At 40.5% G+C, this 14,213-nt stretch overlaps 1 protein-coding gene across 1 annotated transcript in view; it reads left to right on the top strand.

Moving 5' to 3' along the window:
• Nucleotides 1-14,213, top strand: part of LOC109032891 (limbic system-associated membrane protein) — a gene marked incomplete in the record, with an annotated part of 401,446 nt that overhangs the window by 160,944 nt on the left and 226,289 nt on the right. The window contains 1 exon segment of the mRNA XM_072299275.1: nt 13,195-13,261.

Here is a 14,213-nt window from a genome sequence, read left to right as displayed (position 1 = left end):
GGCCAATCTTCCGAATGCTTGTGAACAAAATTATCAGATACCATATAAATTAAGAGCTATATCGAGTAAGTTACATTTACAACTGTTACATACAACTGAACATTGCTCGATTGAGAAGCTTGCTGAAACCGTTGCAGTGCACGATTTGACTCACGTTGAGCTTTGAGATTCTTGTGAGCGGGCAGTTCAAATTCCTCGCAACCAATGTGAAATAAAAACGTAAATACCTTTGTTAGGAGTTGATTTCGGTAATTTTTGTTGCACGAATCGTGTTCTACGTGAAATTCTGATCAAGAAACATGTATCAGAATGCTTAAATTCGTACCTTGTCTAGTGGTCCATTATACATTTGTAATATCAATGAGCCTTATCAAACAAATTAATCTAGAAAAAAATGTGAAATACTGCAAGCATACGACATGATTCTTAGCGTAAATAATTAAAACTCCACACCGCATGCCATTTCGGTGGAATAAGCAATGGCTCCGGCTCCGAAAATGAGCGGTTACAATCATGAGGCCCTTGGGCTAGGCGGGATTTGCGGTCGGGAGCGTTAATTTGTCGTAAATCTCGTTTCGCACAGAACCAGCTCGGTTTGCCGTGCAAATAAATTTGGTTAATGATTTAGAATAACAGTTCCCCGCTACAAACTACAGCATGGCGCAAGTTATCTTATGAAGATGCGCTGCACGCTGCGGCGCGCACAACCCTCAAACAGTGGTTGCTGGCAAATATTTACTTCGGAGAGGCCAGTGCTTAATGAACAACATCCGCGACATGGCCAGGAGTTTGAGAGAAGCGCCGAAACTCATCCCTCTCCACGGGAGAACTGCTAAACCGTCCTTTTGGAAAAATTTATAATGCGGATAATGCGGCGTTCCTCATCGTTATAAATTATTTATTTTCAAGATTATTTATCGATATTTTTTTTGTATTTTCCAAGGATTAGCGATTTTAGGATAACTGGACGGATTCAACTTGATAACTAAAAAGTACGGCAAATTATACCTGAGTAAAACAAAATATCTTCGTGAAAGCTACGAGAGGTAAAATCATGAATTCCTTCGCAAGTTCACGAAGCAAATCAACTTCGGGTATGAAAATACCTCCAGAGGGCACTAAAAATGAAAAAAGACGAGTAACAGCTTGCTGAAGTTACGCAAAGCGTGCCAGATTCCAGCTGACTAAGAGGCTAGAGGGGTGAACGGAAGAAAAGGATAGGGTGTCATATTTTATTGGAGAAAACTTGGTCCTTGGCCATTCCTCTTTCAGCATCATAGTTGCGTGCATATTGTGGCTTTACTATGAGTATGTTCACGTTCTCGATAAAGTAGAGGTAAATTTTAGATTAAGCACTTTGAGAAGGAAAGAGGCGTTGAAAAGTTGCCACGAGCGCACCGGTAATCGACCGATGACCATTGACTATTCGGATGCTATCTCGTAAATTAGCGCGGGAATTTCGAAAAAAACAGTAGGATTGTAATTTTTAAAGTCGGAAATTAAAAAAATTTAAGTTGAGTGAAACATTAATTTTTTTTTTTTGTTGAAAAACATTAGTTGAACAGAATGCCACTAATTTATTAAAGAGCTGATGACCTAACCTAACCTAACCTAACCTAACCTAACCCAACCTAACCTAACCTAACCTAACCTAACCTAACCTAACCTAACCTAACCTAACCTAACCTAACCTAGCCTAACCTAACCTAACCTAACCTAACTTAACCTAACCTAACCTAACCTAACCTAACCGAACCTAACCGCTAAGTCAGTAAAAGTCGCTGATTTAGCTAACTATTTTCAATATTAAATTAATTGTTGTAAAAATGAGTTTTGACCTAACCGCTAAGTCAGTAAAAGTCGCTGATTGAGCTAACTATTTTCAATATTAAATTAATTGTTGTAAAAATGAGTTTTGTGACTTATTTGGACGAAGAATCATGATTGGGGGATTTTACAGATTGGAAAAAAAAAAAAAAAAATTTCCGGTGTCGGGAACCGAACTCGGCATCCTCTCTATGGCAGGCGAGTGCTCTACCCATTGAGCCATCTGAGCGGTTCCATTGTAACCGGAAATAAGTAATATATAAGGGTAGCGTTATTGTTGTTGAAAAGAAGATGCATCGTTGACCGGTGACGGACGCGGATGGTTGCTGGGGATTCTGCAACTTTTCATGCCTCTTTCCTTCTCAAGAGTAAACATCTAAATGATAGCATATTTTAGACGATAATGGAGCCGACATTACAAAACTTTTGACAGTATGGTATGAGAATTTTTCTTTGAGAAAATTAATGACAAGGATTTACCACTGCAAAAAATACAAAAGATGCAATCAGTAACTAATTTCAATTTCCGAAAAAACTATCAGTTTTCCGTATAAAATCGAAATATCGACGGTGTAAGTCGGCAGTCACAATCATATCTCGTTTGCGTTGTCTGAAAATCTCTGCTTCTACGTTATTTTTTTGAGGGAGAACAAACCGCGATACGTGGTCTGGAAGTTTTACCGTCGATACGAGGCCTCTTAAAGAAAGAAACGTTTTAGGAAATGACCACGAATACGACCCAAAATTTCAACAATCGGGCTGCTAATCTTAGAGTCCCTAACTGCTTAATGGAAATGTTGACGATATGTTGAGGCTTTCATTTTTTCATATTGACACAAATGAATTTCTCTTGTTGAAACTATTTCTTACTGTGTTGACAGGATAGAAAAAGGTAGGGGAGGTATCATGTTCCATATCCATTTTTGCAGTCTTGTCGTGCTGACATCAAACTTTCAAAGAACAGCCAACTGATTATCTTTTTTTGACCAACCAGTAAAGAAGCTGAACTAGATTAGTTAATAAGGAGCCACAATGGAGATGTTGCACGTGTGAAGAATTTGCGATTTGACTGTTGATCCTTTTGTAAAAGTTCGCGAAAAACATAATCGTGCCACTGGTTTTTTCTGAAATAAACTCCCAAGCACAAAAAAAAGCTCTCAAGTTGAGGCGAAAATGGAGGGGATATCCCACGCTATCCTGAGAGTCCACCTCTACATCAAGACAAACTCTCCATGCGAAGGTAGGGGGCAAATACATTAGCAGGGTTGCCGTATTTTCAGTTTTAGAGTCCCCAAATAAAGTGGCAGTCCTGTCAAAGTATTTGCTCCCCATCTTTGCATGGAGAGTTTGCCTTGATGTAGAGGTGAACTCTCAGGATAGCGTGGGATATCCCCTCCATTTTGGCCTCAACTCGAGAGCTTTTTTTGAGCTTGGGGATTGATTTCAGAGAAAACCAGTGGCACCATCGTGTTTCTCGCTAACTTTTACATAAGAAACAACAGTCAAATCGCAAATCCCTCACACATGCAACATCTCCATTCTCCAGTCCGTTCCAGTTTATAATATTTGCAATTGGTGAAAATGTAATCTTTATTCCCATTTATGACACCAAGGAGGCCTGAAGTAAGAGAACTAATCAGAGATGGATTCGTACTGTTTTTACTCTCGGTAGAAAGGAACTCTAGCCATTCCGTTTGAAAAGATCTTGGGGCCGTAAAAATCGGAATCACGTCCGGTGTGCGGTGGACGCGAGGGGGTGCGAATTGGGAAATCGGGAGCCGGAAAATGAGCGGAGCGTTGGGCGACGAGAGACAGGAGTGGCGGCTCCGGTGCGGGACGTTAATTTCGGCTTTGTCATGGAAATTCCGTCCACTTCCCGATGATTAATGTCCGAGGCGAATCACTTATGTTCCGGTGAGACTTCACCAAGCGCCACGCCTCCAAATCACCGACCGATTCTCCGACTCATCCGGACAGCATAGGTGCCACAAAACGACCGCTCGAGCGGTCACCCTCCAGGTCTAGAAGCTTAAGAGCAGCAACCCAATCATAAATATTTTTCTATTACCTATTAGTTCAAATTCAAGGGTCGTCATTTTTTGAGGGTAAGGGGGCGGTACCCATCTTCTCATAGGGGGAGACTTCTCTTATATTATGATATTATTTTGCTTTCACTTACAACAAAGTCTTCAGACAGAAAGTTTTCCCCGAGCAAGCCTTCAACTCCAATCTTAAAATCCAATCCATTTCTCATTGAATAGATAGGTTCCCTCTTTAATGTTTCAATCAAAATAGATTCATTTTGCATTCAAGGTTACGTGAAAATTCTAAAAATTCTTCTGTGACTTAAAATTAGGATATTTTTGAGACCGTGCATGAATTTAGCGCTTAAAGTTATAATAAAGGGTCATTGTTCATCAGTTTTTGTCCATAGCCATCGCAGAAATTCATACTTGTAAAAAATTAAAAAAATCGATAACTTAGGATAATTGTAAGCCCCAAAATAGGTCATTCTTTTCAACTTTATTGAGGAAAAAAATTTTATTTGAACCTACAGAAGACGCTTTCGTAGTCTGGCCCTAGACCACCCTTTACTGGTGTACTGACCCTATTCGTAAAGTATTTCAGAAAAAGTCTAGCTGTTAAGCCTCGGACACTCTGTATATACTTCATTCGGAAATAATATAGGAGAAACCTCAAATTTTCTAGACTGGAACATCCTATACACGCACCTTATTCGTAGTCATTTACGTACTGACTTTACTCGTACTGACCTTATCCGTAACTTATTTTGGAAATAATCTGGCTGTTAGTCCTCGATCACTCTGCACTCAAAAAAAAAACTACGGCCCTGTGACCCGGTTGCTCTGGACACTGGTGATCCCGGCGTTAACGCGCTGTGCGCCAGCTAGTACTGGACCCAGCGGCCGGTGTCCCGTGGACCCCGCGCGGCCTTCATGGCCGTAAGACCGGTTAGGAGCCGAGCGTAAGTTACGGGTTTCAGGATCGGAGCCAACCGCTTCCACGGCCGTTGGCAGTGAGGTGAGATTCAGTTTTCGGAAAATGGCGTCACCATCAGATTAAAATTGAGACGGCTACGTGTATATTCGCAGAAAATTACAATATTTTACGTCAATGTTATTCAGTGCGTGAATTTAAAGTTGCCGCCAGCCTTGAACATTTTCGGGAGCGATCGCAGCCACCACTCAGCGTTGTTTATTGAGGTTAGAATCTAGTAAATTGCTTGTCATTGTTGGTCATTGCTCATTACGTGTGTTCGTTTTTCGTTTAATTTTGGAGGTTTTCGATATATTTTCTTGATTCTGTGCGGTGCACGATTGATTCTTAAGTTCTGTGTGATAACGCTTGTCAAATACTTTCGGAAATGCGACGAGAGTTAAGTGAAAATTGTCAGTTTTACCTACACACTGAGCTCATATCCTCTCCTCCTGTAAGTTCGTTTGCAATTCACTTATTTTCCCCCTACTAAGGGAAAGAACTTAAATCCAAGAAAAGCAATCAATTACCTGCCACGCATCTTCCCACAGAGTAAATTACCGCCACACTAAAATACTGATAATGTAGTCACAAGAATGTCTATTTACCGATTGCAACTTCATTGTGCCACCTTTGCTTGCTCATAAGATTGGGTTGATTTTTTATTCCATTTCAATCTAATCTCTGGCTTATACTTAAATGTTTTCAATTGAGAGTAGGTAGTATTTCACTCTCCGACATCCAACACCTCCCTTCTCTGTTGCCAAAATAGCTGTCCGCCAGCGGAAGCTATAAGCCAATCTTGCCTGCGTTGATTATCCGATAAGAGCCAGTGCAAACATTGTTGCTGTGAATATCTCTCTGATTCCATATCCCAATTCTAGGGAGCTCAGTGTACTGTAATAGTGGTAAAATTTTGTGTGAATCGCGCTTCAGTTTGCTGAAGGGAAGATCTACAATTTTAACAAGTGTGACAATTTTCGGTGGTATATTTCTTCGCTAATATTTTGTGGAAATTGTATCCGGTAGTTATTGCGGAGAGTTATATCTTGAAGTTTTGTCAACTTTTACTTCTGAATTTACACTTTGAAATATTCTCAACCTCATTTTCAAGATTCTGAAGCTTTTCTAGTCGTAAGGAGTAAAAATCTGTAAGTACCTAGACCTACGCCTGTGCTTTTCCTTTGTTAATCATTTGGGTGATTTCCTACTTTGCATTCGTATTTTTTATTGAGGGATGAACCAGGTTTTGTTTTTGACAAATGCTGAATTCTCATTGAGTGAAAGTAATTACATTTATTGAGAACGGGCTGCCAAGTGATAAAAATGATTTTTCAATTTACATTTTTCGCTGCAATGAGTTTTAGCAATTTATCATACCTTGGACAGTCTGTTCTACATTTAAAATAGGTAGCATGAATTTTTGATCTATCTACATTTGTTCCTTCCAGTGCTTCCCCAGTGCTTTATTTATTTCTACGAAGGCTTGCAACATTAAAGTTAGGTTTTTGAAAATTTCTCTTGATATCTCTACACGATGAATAAGCTAACATTCATATGCTGATTTTCTTTCTCAATAAGCATCATCTCTTCTCTAAGATTCATCTCTTTTCTCAAATTGACTTGCTGAACTATCAGCCTAGGAGTTCAAATCTCTCTTGATATCTGAAACATGATCAACAAGCTAACGTTCATATGCTCTTTTTCTTTCTTAGACATTGAATTATCCATCACTTTCCTGAAACTAAATTGTTATGAACTATCAACAAAGAAATATATACCTATTTTAAAAAGAAGGAAAGAAAAAAAATCTTGTTCAGAAATTGACACAAGATAATTCACTCAATGTTTAAAACTTTGCTGGAAAGTTTTTCTTTTCTAAGTATGTACTTTAATGGTGAATTTTCAGCTGTAGTTCCGAAAAAATCCACCACGTCGCGGACAGCGGCGGCGCGCAGAGCTCCGGCCGTCCAGCCCGTAAGTAGCGCCTAGAGCGCAAGCTGCCTATGCCGCTCGAGGCCGCGACTTACGGTTTTCATGTCCGTAGGACTCCGCATCGTCCCCGCACGTAGCAATCCGGCCGTCAGGCGCGTAGGCGAACGGTAGTGCCATATAGCCCATCCAGTCCGTGCTCCAGGTCCGCTGCTTATGGCCTCCACGGCCGGAGCTTTTTTTGAGTGTGTACATCTCTAATTCGTAAATAAATTTAGGAGCAATCTGAATTTTCTACCCCGAACACCCTATACATACGCCTCATTCGTAAGTCTTTTACGAGGCAAGGCGTACATGTGAAGCTTTTTTACGGAAGAGGGAGCACTCGTCTTTTCGGCGCGAGTATTTATCTTAGATTAAATCTTAAGAACTCGACTTTTCCCTACTCCGTGAGAGACAATTACGCCCGACGCTCATTCGTAATTAGACGCTCAGTTCCGCGCGTCGGCGAATTGAGCGTGGCGGATGCGGATGTGTGCTTCAACTGCGGAATTCGTCTCTAATTAGCGAGTGCGAAACAGTTGAGACGTATGCAAACGTTCTCCTCCTGAATTTTACGCGTTTTACGATCCAAGTATACCATACCTCCTTGACGCTATACTGTTGTCAGATAGAATGGACGAATTTGATTGCATTTTGCAAAAAGGAGCCAAGAGCATTCCAATGTTGCTAGGATTGTGTAACTTACATTCGCAATGAAATTACTGGAATCATGCAAAAAATTAAATTTACAAGGTAATTTTTGTCTTGGATTTATAGTTTATTGAGATTAAAGATCGAACTTGTTTAATGATTAGTTTATATTATCAAGGTAAAAGAAGTTGCACAAGCATAGCGACATTGTAATGATCTTGGTTTCTTTTTGCAAAATGCAATCCAGATAGAATGGACAAATTGGATTGCATTTTGCAAAAAGGAACCAAGAGCATTTCGATGTCGCTAAAATCGTGCGGCTTTTTTTACCGAGCAAACATAGACCGATCGTTTGAACAAATTTCATCATTACTTCCAGTAAACAATAAATTTAAGACGAAAATTCTCTTTGAAAATTTAATTTTTTTAATGACATCAGTAGTTTATTGCAAAGAATGTAAGTTGCACAAATCCTAGCAACATTGGAATGCTTTTGGTTCCTTTTTGCAAAATGCAATCCAATTTACGTGCCCTATGTACTTGGAATTGGATTGCATTTTGCAAAAAGGAACCGAGAGTTATCCAATGTTGCAAGGATTGTGCATCATTCTTTGTGATAAAATACTGAAACCATGCAAGAAATTAATTTTACAAAGGTGATTTTCGTCTTGAATTAACAATTTATCGAGGGTAAAGATAAAACTTGTTCGGATGATCAGTTTATATGCTTCCAGGACTTTATGTCCACCTACCTTTCGTCCATTAAATAAATGTCCTTCACCATTTACGTCCACTAAACGTTAGGTTCACATGATTTAATGTCGACAATGAATATGGCAAAATTGTCCAAATTGTGGACATAACATGTCCACATTTTTTTCTTCTCATTTAAATGACAGGTAGTAGTAGTAAAATAATTTTATTTTAAAGCGGTGCTTTAGCATCTAAGGCCATTTACACCTCTAAAGAGGGCAGTAACAGTAATAAATTTACATCAGGAACCACCTCAAAAATAAATGCATACTACCACTAGGTACCTTCATTCTTAAAAACATTTCATTCATGAATCAAGTCATGAAAAAGAACAGACTCTAAGAGCAGATAAAAACATATGTTCATGTGTATACTGTACGGATATGATAAGATGAAAACCAAAGCGGGAGCCTAGGAAACGCTCCAATGCCAAATTAAACATTTTTCAGTAACAGATGCAGTCAAAATTGGACGTATTTATACGAAAGGGAACTAAGCACCAAATTTCCAAATTTCAGTTTTTAACGGATCTGGATTCTCCATGTAATAGGCTGCTCTCACACGTAAATATGCCCCCAAAATACTAATTTCATCCCCTGGAATCAGCCCCTGAAAAATCGCAAAACAGGGAATCAGCGATTACGAATAAAATCAAAAGGAACTATATGTAATTCCCTTTGATTTAATGCGCTAACCCGGATTCCGAATTAAATCAAAAGGCGCTATATCTCCACTTGAATCACTTGATTGACGCGCGCGCGGCGAAGCTTGGTGGAAACTTGGTGAAATTTAGTACCGGGGGGTATTTTTGGACGGGAAACTCGAATTTCGGGTCAAATTTTGAAAATTCAGAAATCCAAGATGGCGGACATGGCCTAAAATGCTATCTCGGCCCCTATCCAGCTGATCTTGGTGAAACTTGGTATCAGGGGGTATTTTCGGACGGGAAACTCGAATTTTGGGTCAAATTTTGAAAATTCAGAAATCCAAGATGGCGGACATGGCCTAAAATGCTATCTCGGCCCCTGTCCAGCTGATCTTGATGAAACTTGGTATCAGGGGGTATTTTCGGACGGGAAACTTGAATTTCGGGTCAAATTTTGAAAATTCAGAAATCCAAGATGGCGGATGTGGCCTAAAATGTTATCTCCTATTTAAACGCGCATCGCCAAAAAATCCCAGATGTCGTCCCCTGAGTGACGGTCACATATCGACCGTGCGTTCCCTCTGGCTCGATCGATGTCAGTGTGCACTGACATGGACAAGGGGCTTTTAACGAGCGAACAAATTAACGAACCCATCGGAATCACTTAATTTTTATTAAAATCACTGTTAGGTACTTTATTGGAATCGGAACAGTATTTAGAAATTCATGAGTATTAAGAGCGCGCTGGAAGGATTACGTGGTCAAAAGCGTGACCGTCACCTAGGGGTTCGTCAGGCCCCATCTTGACTTGCTCGGAGACGCGAGTTTAAATGGGAGCTCAGAATACGCAACTTCGAACTTGTTTTCCGTGGGTTAATAATGTTTCAGAAAATCGGAGAAAATTCCAGCGAACTGTGCGTACTCAATCCTCTAAAAAAATGCAAAAATTAAAAATTACTGAATAACCTCATTGTTAAAATTTTAAACTCCGATATGGCGGATGTGGCCTTCAACAATAGCTCAATGCCTGAATCGTTTGTGTGAAGTTCGGTATGAGGGGCTCAAAATGACAACAGAAACTGTTTTATTTAGATACGAAAATTTTAACATAGGTAATCAGCACATGAAGGGAATTCACGATCCGACGCTGCTAGGTAAACCACGCACCTCGACGAGGCGGTGTATTGTGAACGTACACGGAGAAAAAAACTTCGTGCGTGGGACCCGAAGTTTAGGTCATATGGATCTGTGAAGTTTTTGGATTGAGCATCTGAACACTTTCGGTCCAGCTGCTGAGGTTTTGATCACACATCTGAAACTTCAGTTCTTACATCTAAAGTACTTCGGTTTTCACATCCGAAAATTTCGGTTCTCACATCCGAAAAACTTCGGTTCTCACACCTGAAGACTTCAGGCGTAAGAACTGAAGTTTCAGATGTGTGATCCGAACCTCGACAGCTAGACCTAAAGTGTTCAGATGCTCAATCCGAAAACTTCAGAGATCCATATGACCCAAACTTCGGGTCCCACGCACGAGTTTTTTTCTCCGTGTAGAGTGCCATGTATTTAAAGTTTACAAACGTGGAAATTTTCACATCTCATCCACATTGGCAAGATGCAGCGGGAAAGCAGATTGAGGTTAGGTAGGTATATTTGGGCTCCCACCACATCCGGCCTTCACAACCCGGCCCGTGCGCTTTACGCAGATTCATTGGCGGCCATTCTAGACGTGAAGTGCGTTTGTTTAAGAAATAGATATCATTTTAAGCCACATCCGCCATCTTGGATTTCTGAATTTTCAAAATTTGACCCGAAATTCGAGTTTCCCGTCCGAAAATACTCCCCGATGCCAAGTTTCACCAAGATCGGCTGGACAGGAGCCGAGATAGCATTTTAGGCCATGTCCGCCATCTTCGATTTCTGAATTTTCAAAATTTGACCCGAAATTCAAGTTTCCCGTCCGAAAATACCCCCTGATACCAAGTTTCACCAAGATTGGCTGGATAGGGGCCGAGATAGCATTTTAGGCCATGTCCGCCATCTTGGATTTCTGAATTTTCATAATTTGACCCGAAATTCGAGTTTCCCGTCCGAAAATACCCCCTGATACCAAGTTTCACCAAGATCAGCTGGATAGGGGCCGAGATAGCATTTTAGGGCATGTCCGCCATCTTGGATTTCTGAATTTTCAAAATTTGACCCGAAATTCGAGTTTCCCGTCCGAAAATACCCCCTGATACCAAGTTTCACCAAGATCAGCTGGATAGGGGCCGAGATAGCATTTTAGGCCATGTCCGCCATCTTGGATTTCTGAATTTTCAAAATTTGACCCGAAATTCGAGTTTCCCGTCCGAAAATACCCCCTGATACCAAGTTTCACCAAGATCAGCTGGATAGGGGCCGAGATAGCATTTTAGGCCATGTACGCCATCTTGGATTTCTAAATTTTCAAAATTTGACCCGAAATTCGAGTTTCCCATGCGAAAATACCCCCTGATACCAAGTTTCACCAAGATCGGCTGGACAGGGGCCAAGATAGCATTTTAGGCCATGTCCGCCATCTTGGATTTCTGAATTTTCAAAAGTTGACCCGAAATTCGAGTTTCCCGTCCAAAAATACCCCCCGGTACTAAATTTCACCAAGTTTCACCAAGCTTCGCCGCGCGCGCGTCAATCAAGTGATTCAAGTGGAGATAGCGCCTTTTGATTTAATTCGGAATCCGGGTTAGCGCATTAAATCAAATGGACCTACGTGCAAAAATCCCCTTTATCTCGCTTAATATGCATTTTTTCCTAATTTTGGCAACGTACGTAATTAGAGGAACTCTTCAGCTTTCAAACAAGCTAAAGTAAACCAAAATCGGTCCATTAGTACGGAAACGCCAATTGTTTTAGTCAAACTTGCTTTACTGAGAAGTTTGGAAATGGCGTTTAGCGCCTTTTCGCATAAATACGTCCAATTGAAAGTCCTCTTTGACTTTCGTGCGCCTTCAATCTTGTAGGATACTGTGCAACGCCTCTGACGCGAAATAGTTGCTTAAAGCGTTGCGGCGCGGCAGGCTACCAGCGTGACAGGCGCACTGGCGCCTACAAACCTAACGGGATACTTCACGCGTTGCGCAATGCGTGAAGTATCCCGTTAGGTTTGTAGGCGCCTGTGCGCGTTCTGCGCTGCTAACATGCCGCTTCGCTCTCTGTTAGGCTCAAATATTTAAACTCGCGGAGTCAGCGTTTTTCAACTCATGATTTTGAAATGTTTGCACTCTCTGCATTGATTATTCCCTTTTAAACTGATGAAAAATAGTGTGATCTTTAGAACTGCGGACGTAAAAATTGTAGACGAAAAGTCTGTGGACGTAAAAAAAGTGGACATAAAGTCCGTGTACCGTTTATATTTGCAAGGTAAACAAATTTTCAGTATCTTAGTGACAGTGGGGTGCTCTTGGTTCCAATTTTCTGAATGCAATCCAATCAGAACTTTTTTAAGCGAGATTATGGACACTGGGTATGTATCATGAAGAACTTAGGGATGCAGGGAAACTCTGAATGGGACGGGTTTATCACCAATCGTTAACATTCAGTCCCTTCTGCTTTTGTCAGCAGTCCAGTCTTGCCATAGACTGATTTTGTGACTACATTATTCGATGTAATATTGAACTTTTGGTTCAAACTAAAACACACCTCTCTTAAGCACAAACTGGTTGCTCGGGAGAGAAAACATTTCTTTCGAAAACAACTACTTAATGCAAATGAGAGAAATGTTTTCTCTCCCGAGCAACAAGTTAATGCTTAGGGATAAATTCCTCTCTTAAGCACCAACTAGTTGCTCGGGAGAGAAATCATTTCTCTTGAAAGCAACTCAATGCAACTCCTACACTTTTTCAATAATAGTCAAAAATATGCCTTCAAATGATGTTTCAGCAATTTTGGGGGGCACCCGGGGCACCGGGGAGCTATGTAAAATTCATAATGTGTCATATCACTCCAAAATTTTACGAGAATTCAGAGAATGGTGCTATACATAGTGATACAAGCTACCGTTCTCATGTTATGACCGGAAAACCGATTTCGGGGCACCTACCCCCCAAAAAAACCCAAAGCCGCCACGCTATCGATGAGGACTTTTTTAGAGACTCAAGGGGTAATAAGGATCCACTATGCCAAAAATCAGCTTGCTATTACTTGTTCCCCTTAACTCTCGTATAATTCCTGGACTACCTTAGAGAGGTTTAAATTATTCTTAGAAGATCGAAGCTTCGCAAGCAGATTTTCAGCAATTTTTTAAGATCGCTTTTCATACAATGTAAAATTAAAATTTCGCATTTCAAGTTCGATTTCTCTTTTTGTTGCAGTTGACTGTCTTCCGACAATATCAGACACATACGCTGAAAGCGCCACATAAAGGATATCAAGGTATGTACTTTCTTGCATACGAACAAGATGATGTGATTTACAATAAATTAACAGCTTTTCTCTATCGTTATCGTTATCGAGTTTTTAATCGGCTCCTTTCCGTTATAGTAGTTGAATACGAAAAAGTCCCAATATAATCGACACTGTAATCAATGAGAGTGTATAGAGACCTTCAACATAATATTAGGACACTTTCTAAATACTTCGATTAAAGTTCAACAGGGCAGATTTGGAAAAGCCTTATCACGGGAAACAAACATTTTCTACCACAAAGGAACACAAATGACACAAACATGACATTACGGGTGAGGAAACTTTTACAGTAAGGCCTTATCTACCTTCATTATTGTCAAAGTTTTAAAAATTTATCAGTTATATTCTTTGATCTTGTAAAGCATCGTGTTCCTTTACATGGATATATTTCCCACGATAGATGTTTGCATTTGATGAGTGGTTGGTTCGTGAATATTGTCTTTTTATCGTGATTTTTCAAAGGCTCATCTCCCTTGATTACAATGTATACCATATGACGTTTTCATATGAAGAGAACCTACGTAAGAAACGACTATGAATAAGCCCCTTATCCTTAATGTATATCCTCGTCCAAAATAATTTTCTCTCTAGTGAGTCACCTCAATAAAACAGCTCATCAGGAGATGTGCCAATTGGTGTGCCTTGAGTTTCACCTCCACAGCACGCACTAATGTAAAAACCCTGTTCCTCGGCAGTCGGACAAGTGTCAAGAGATTGATTAATCAACTCTAATGACCCGAATGCGGCAAACCACTCGAAGCACCGACTTCTAGCCGCAGAAGGCGTCAGACCGCACCATCATCACAAAAGCCGGAAGTTGCGACAATGCAGAATTATATCTTGGCCAGACTCGGCTCCGAAGTTCTCGCGCTACGCTACGCCACGGTCCTGTCGCTACGGAAAGTTGGGCAGGTTTAGG

This window comes from Bemisia tabaci, chromosome 4 (assembly GCF_918797505.1).
Source record: "Bemisia tabaci chromosome 4, PGI_BMITA_v3".
Lineage (NCBI taxonomy): Eukaryota > Metazoa > Arthropoda > Insecta > Hemiptera > Aleyrodidae > Bemisia > Bemisia tabaci.
Note: the sequence above shows the minus strand (reverse complement) of the source record. Positions and strands in the feature narration are given on the sequence as shown.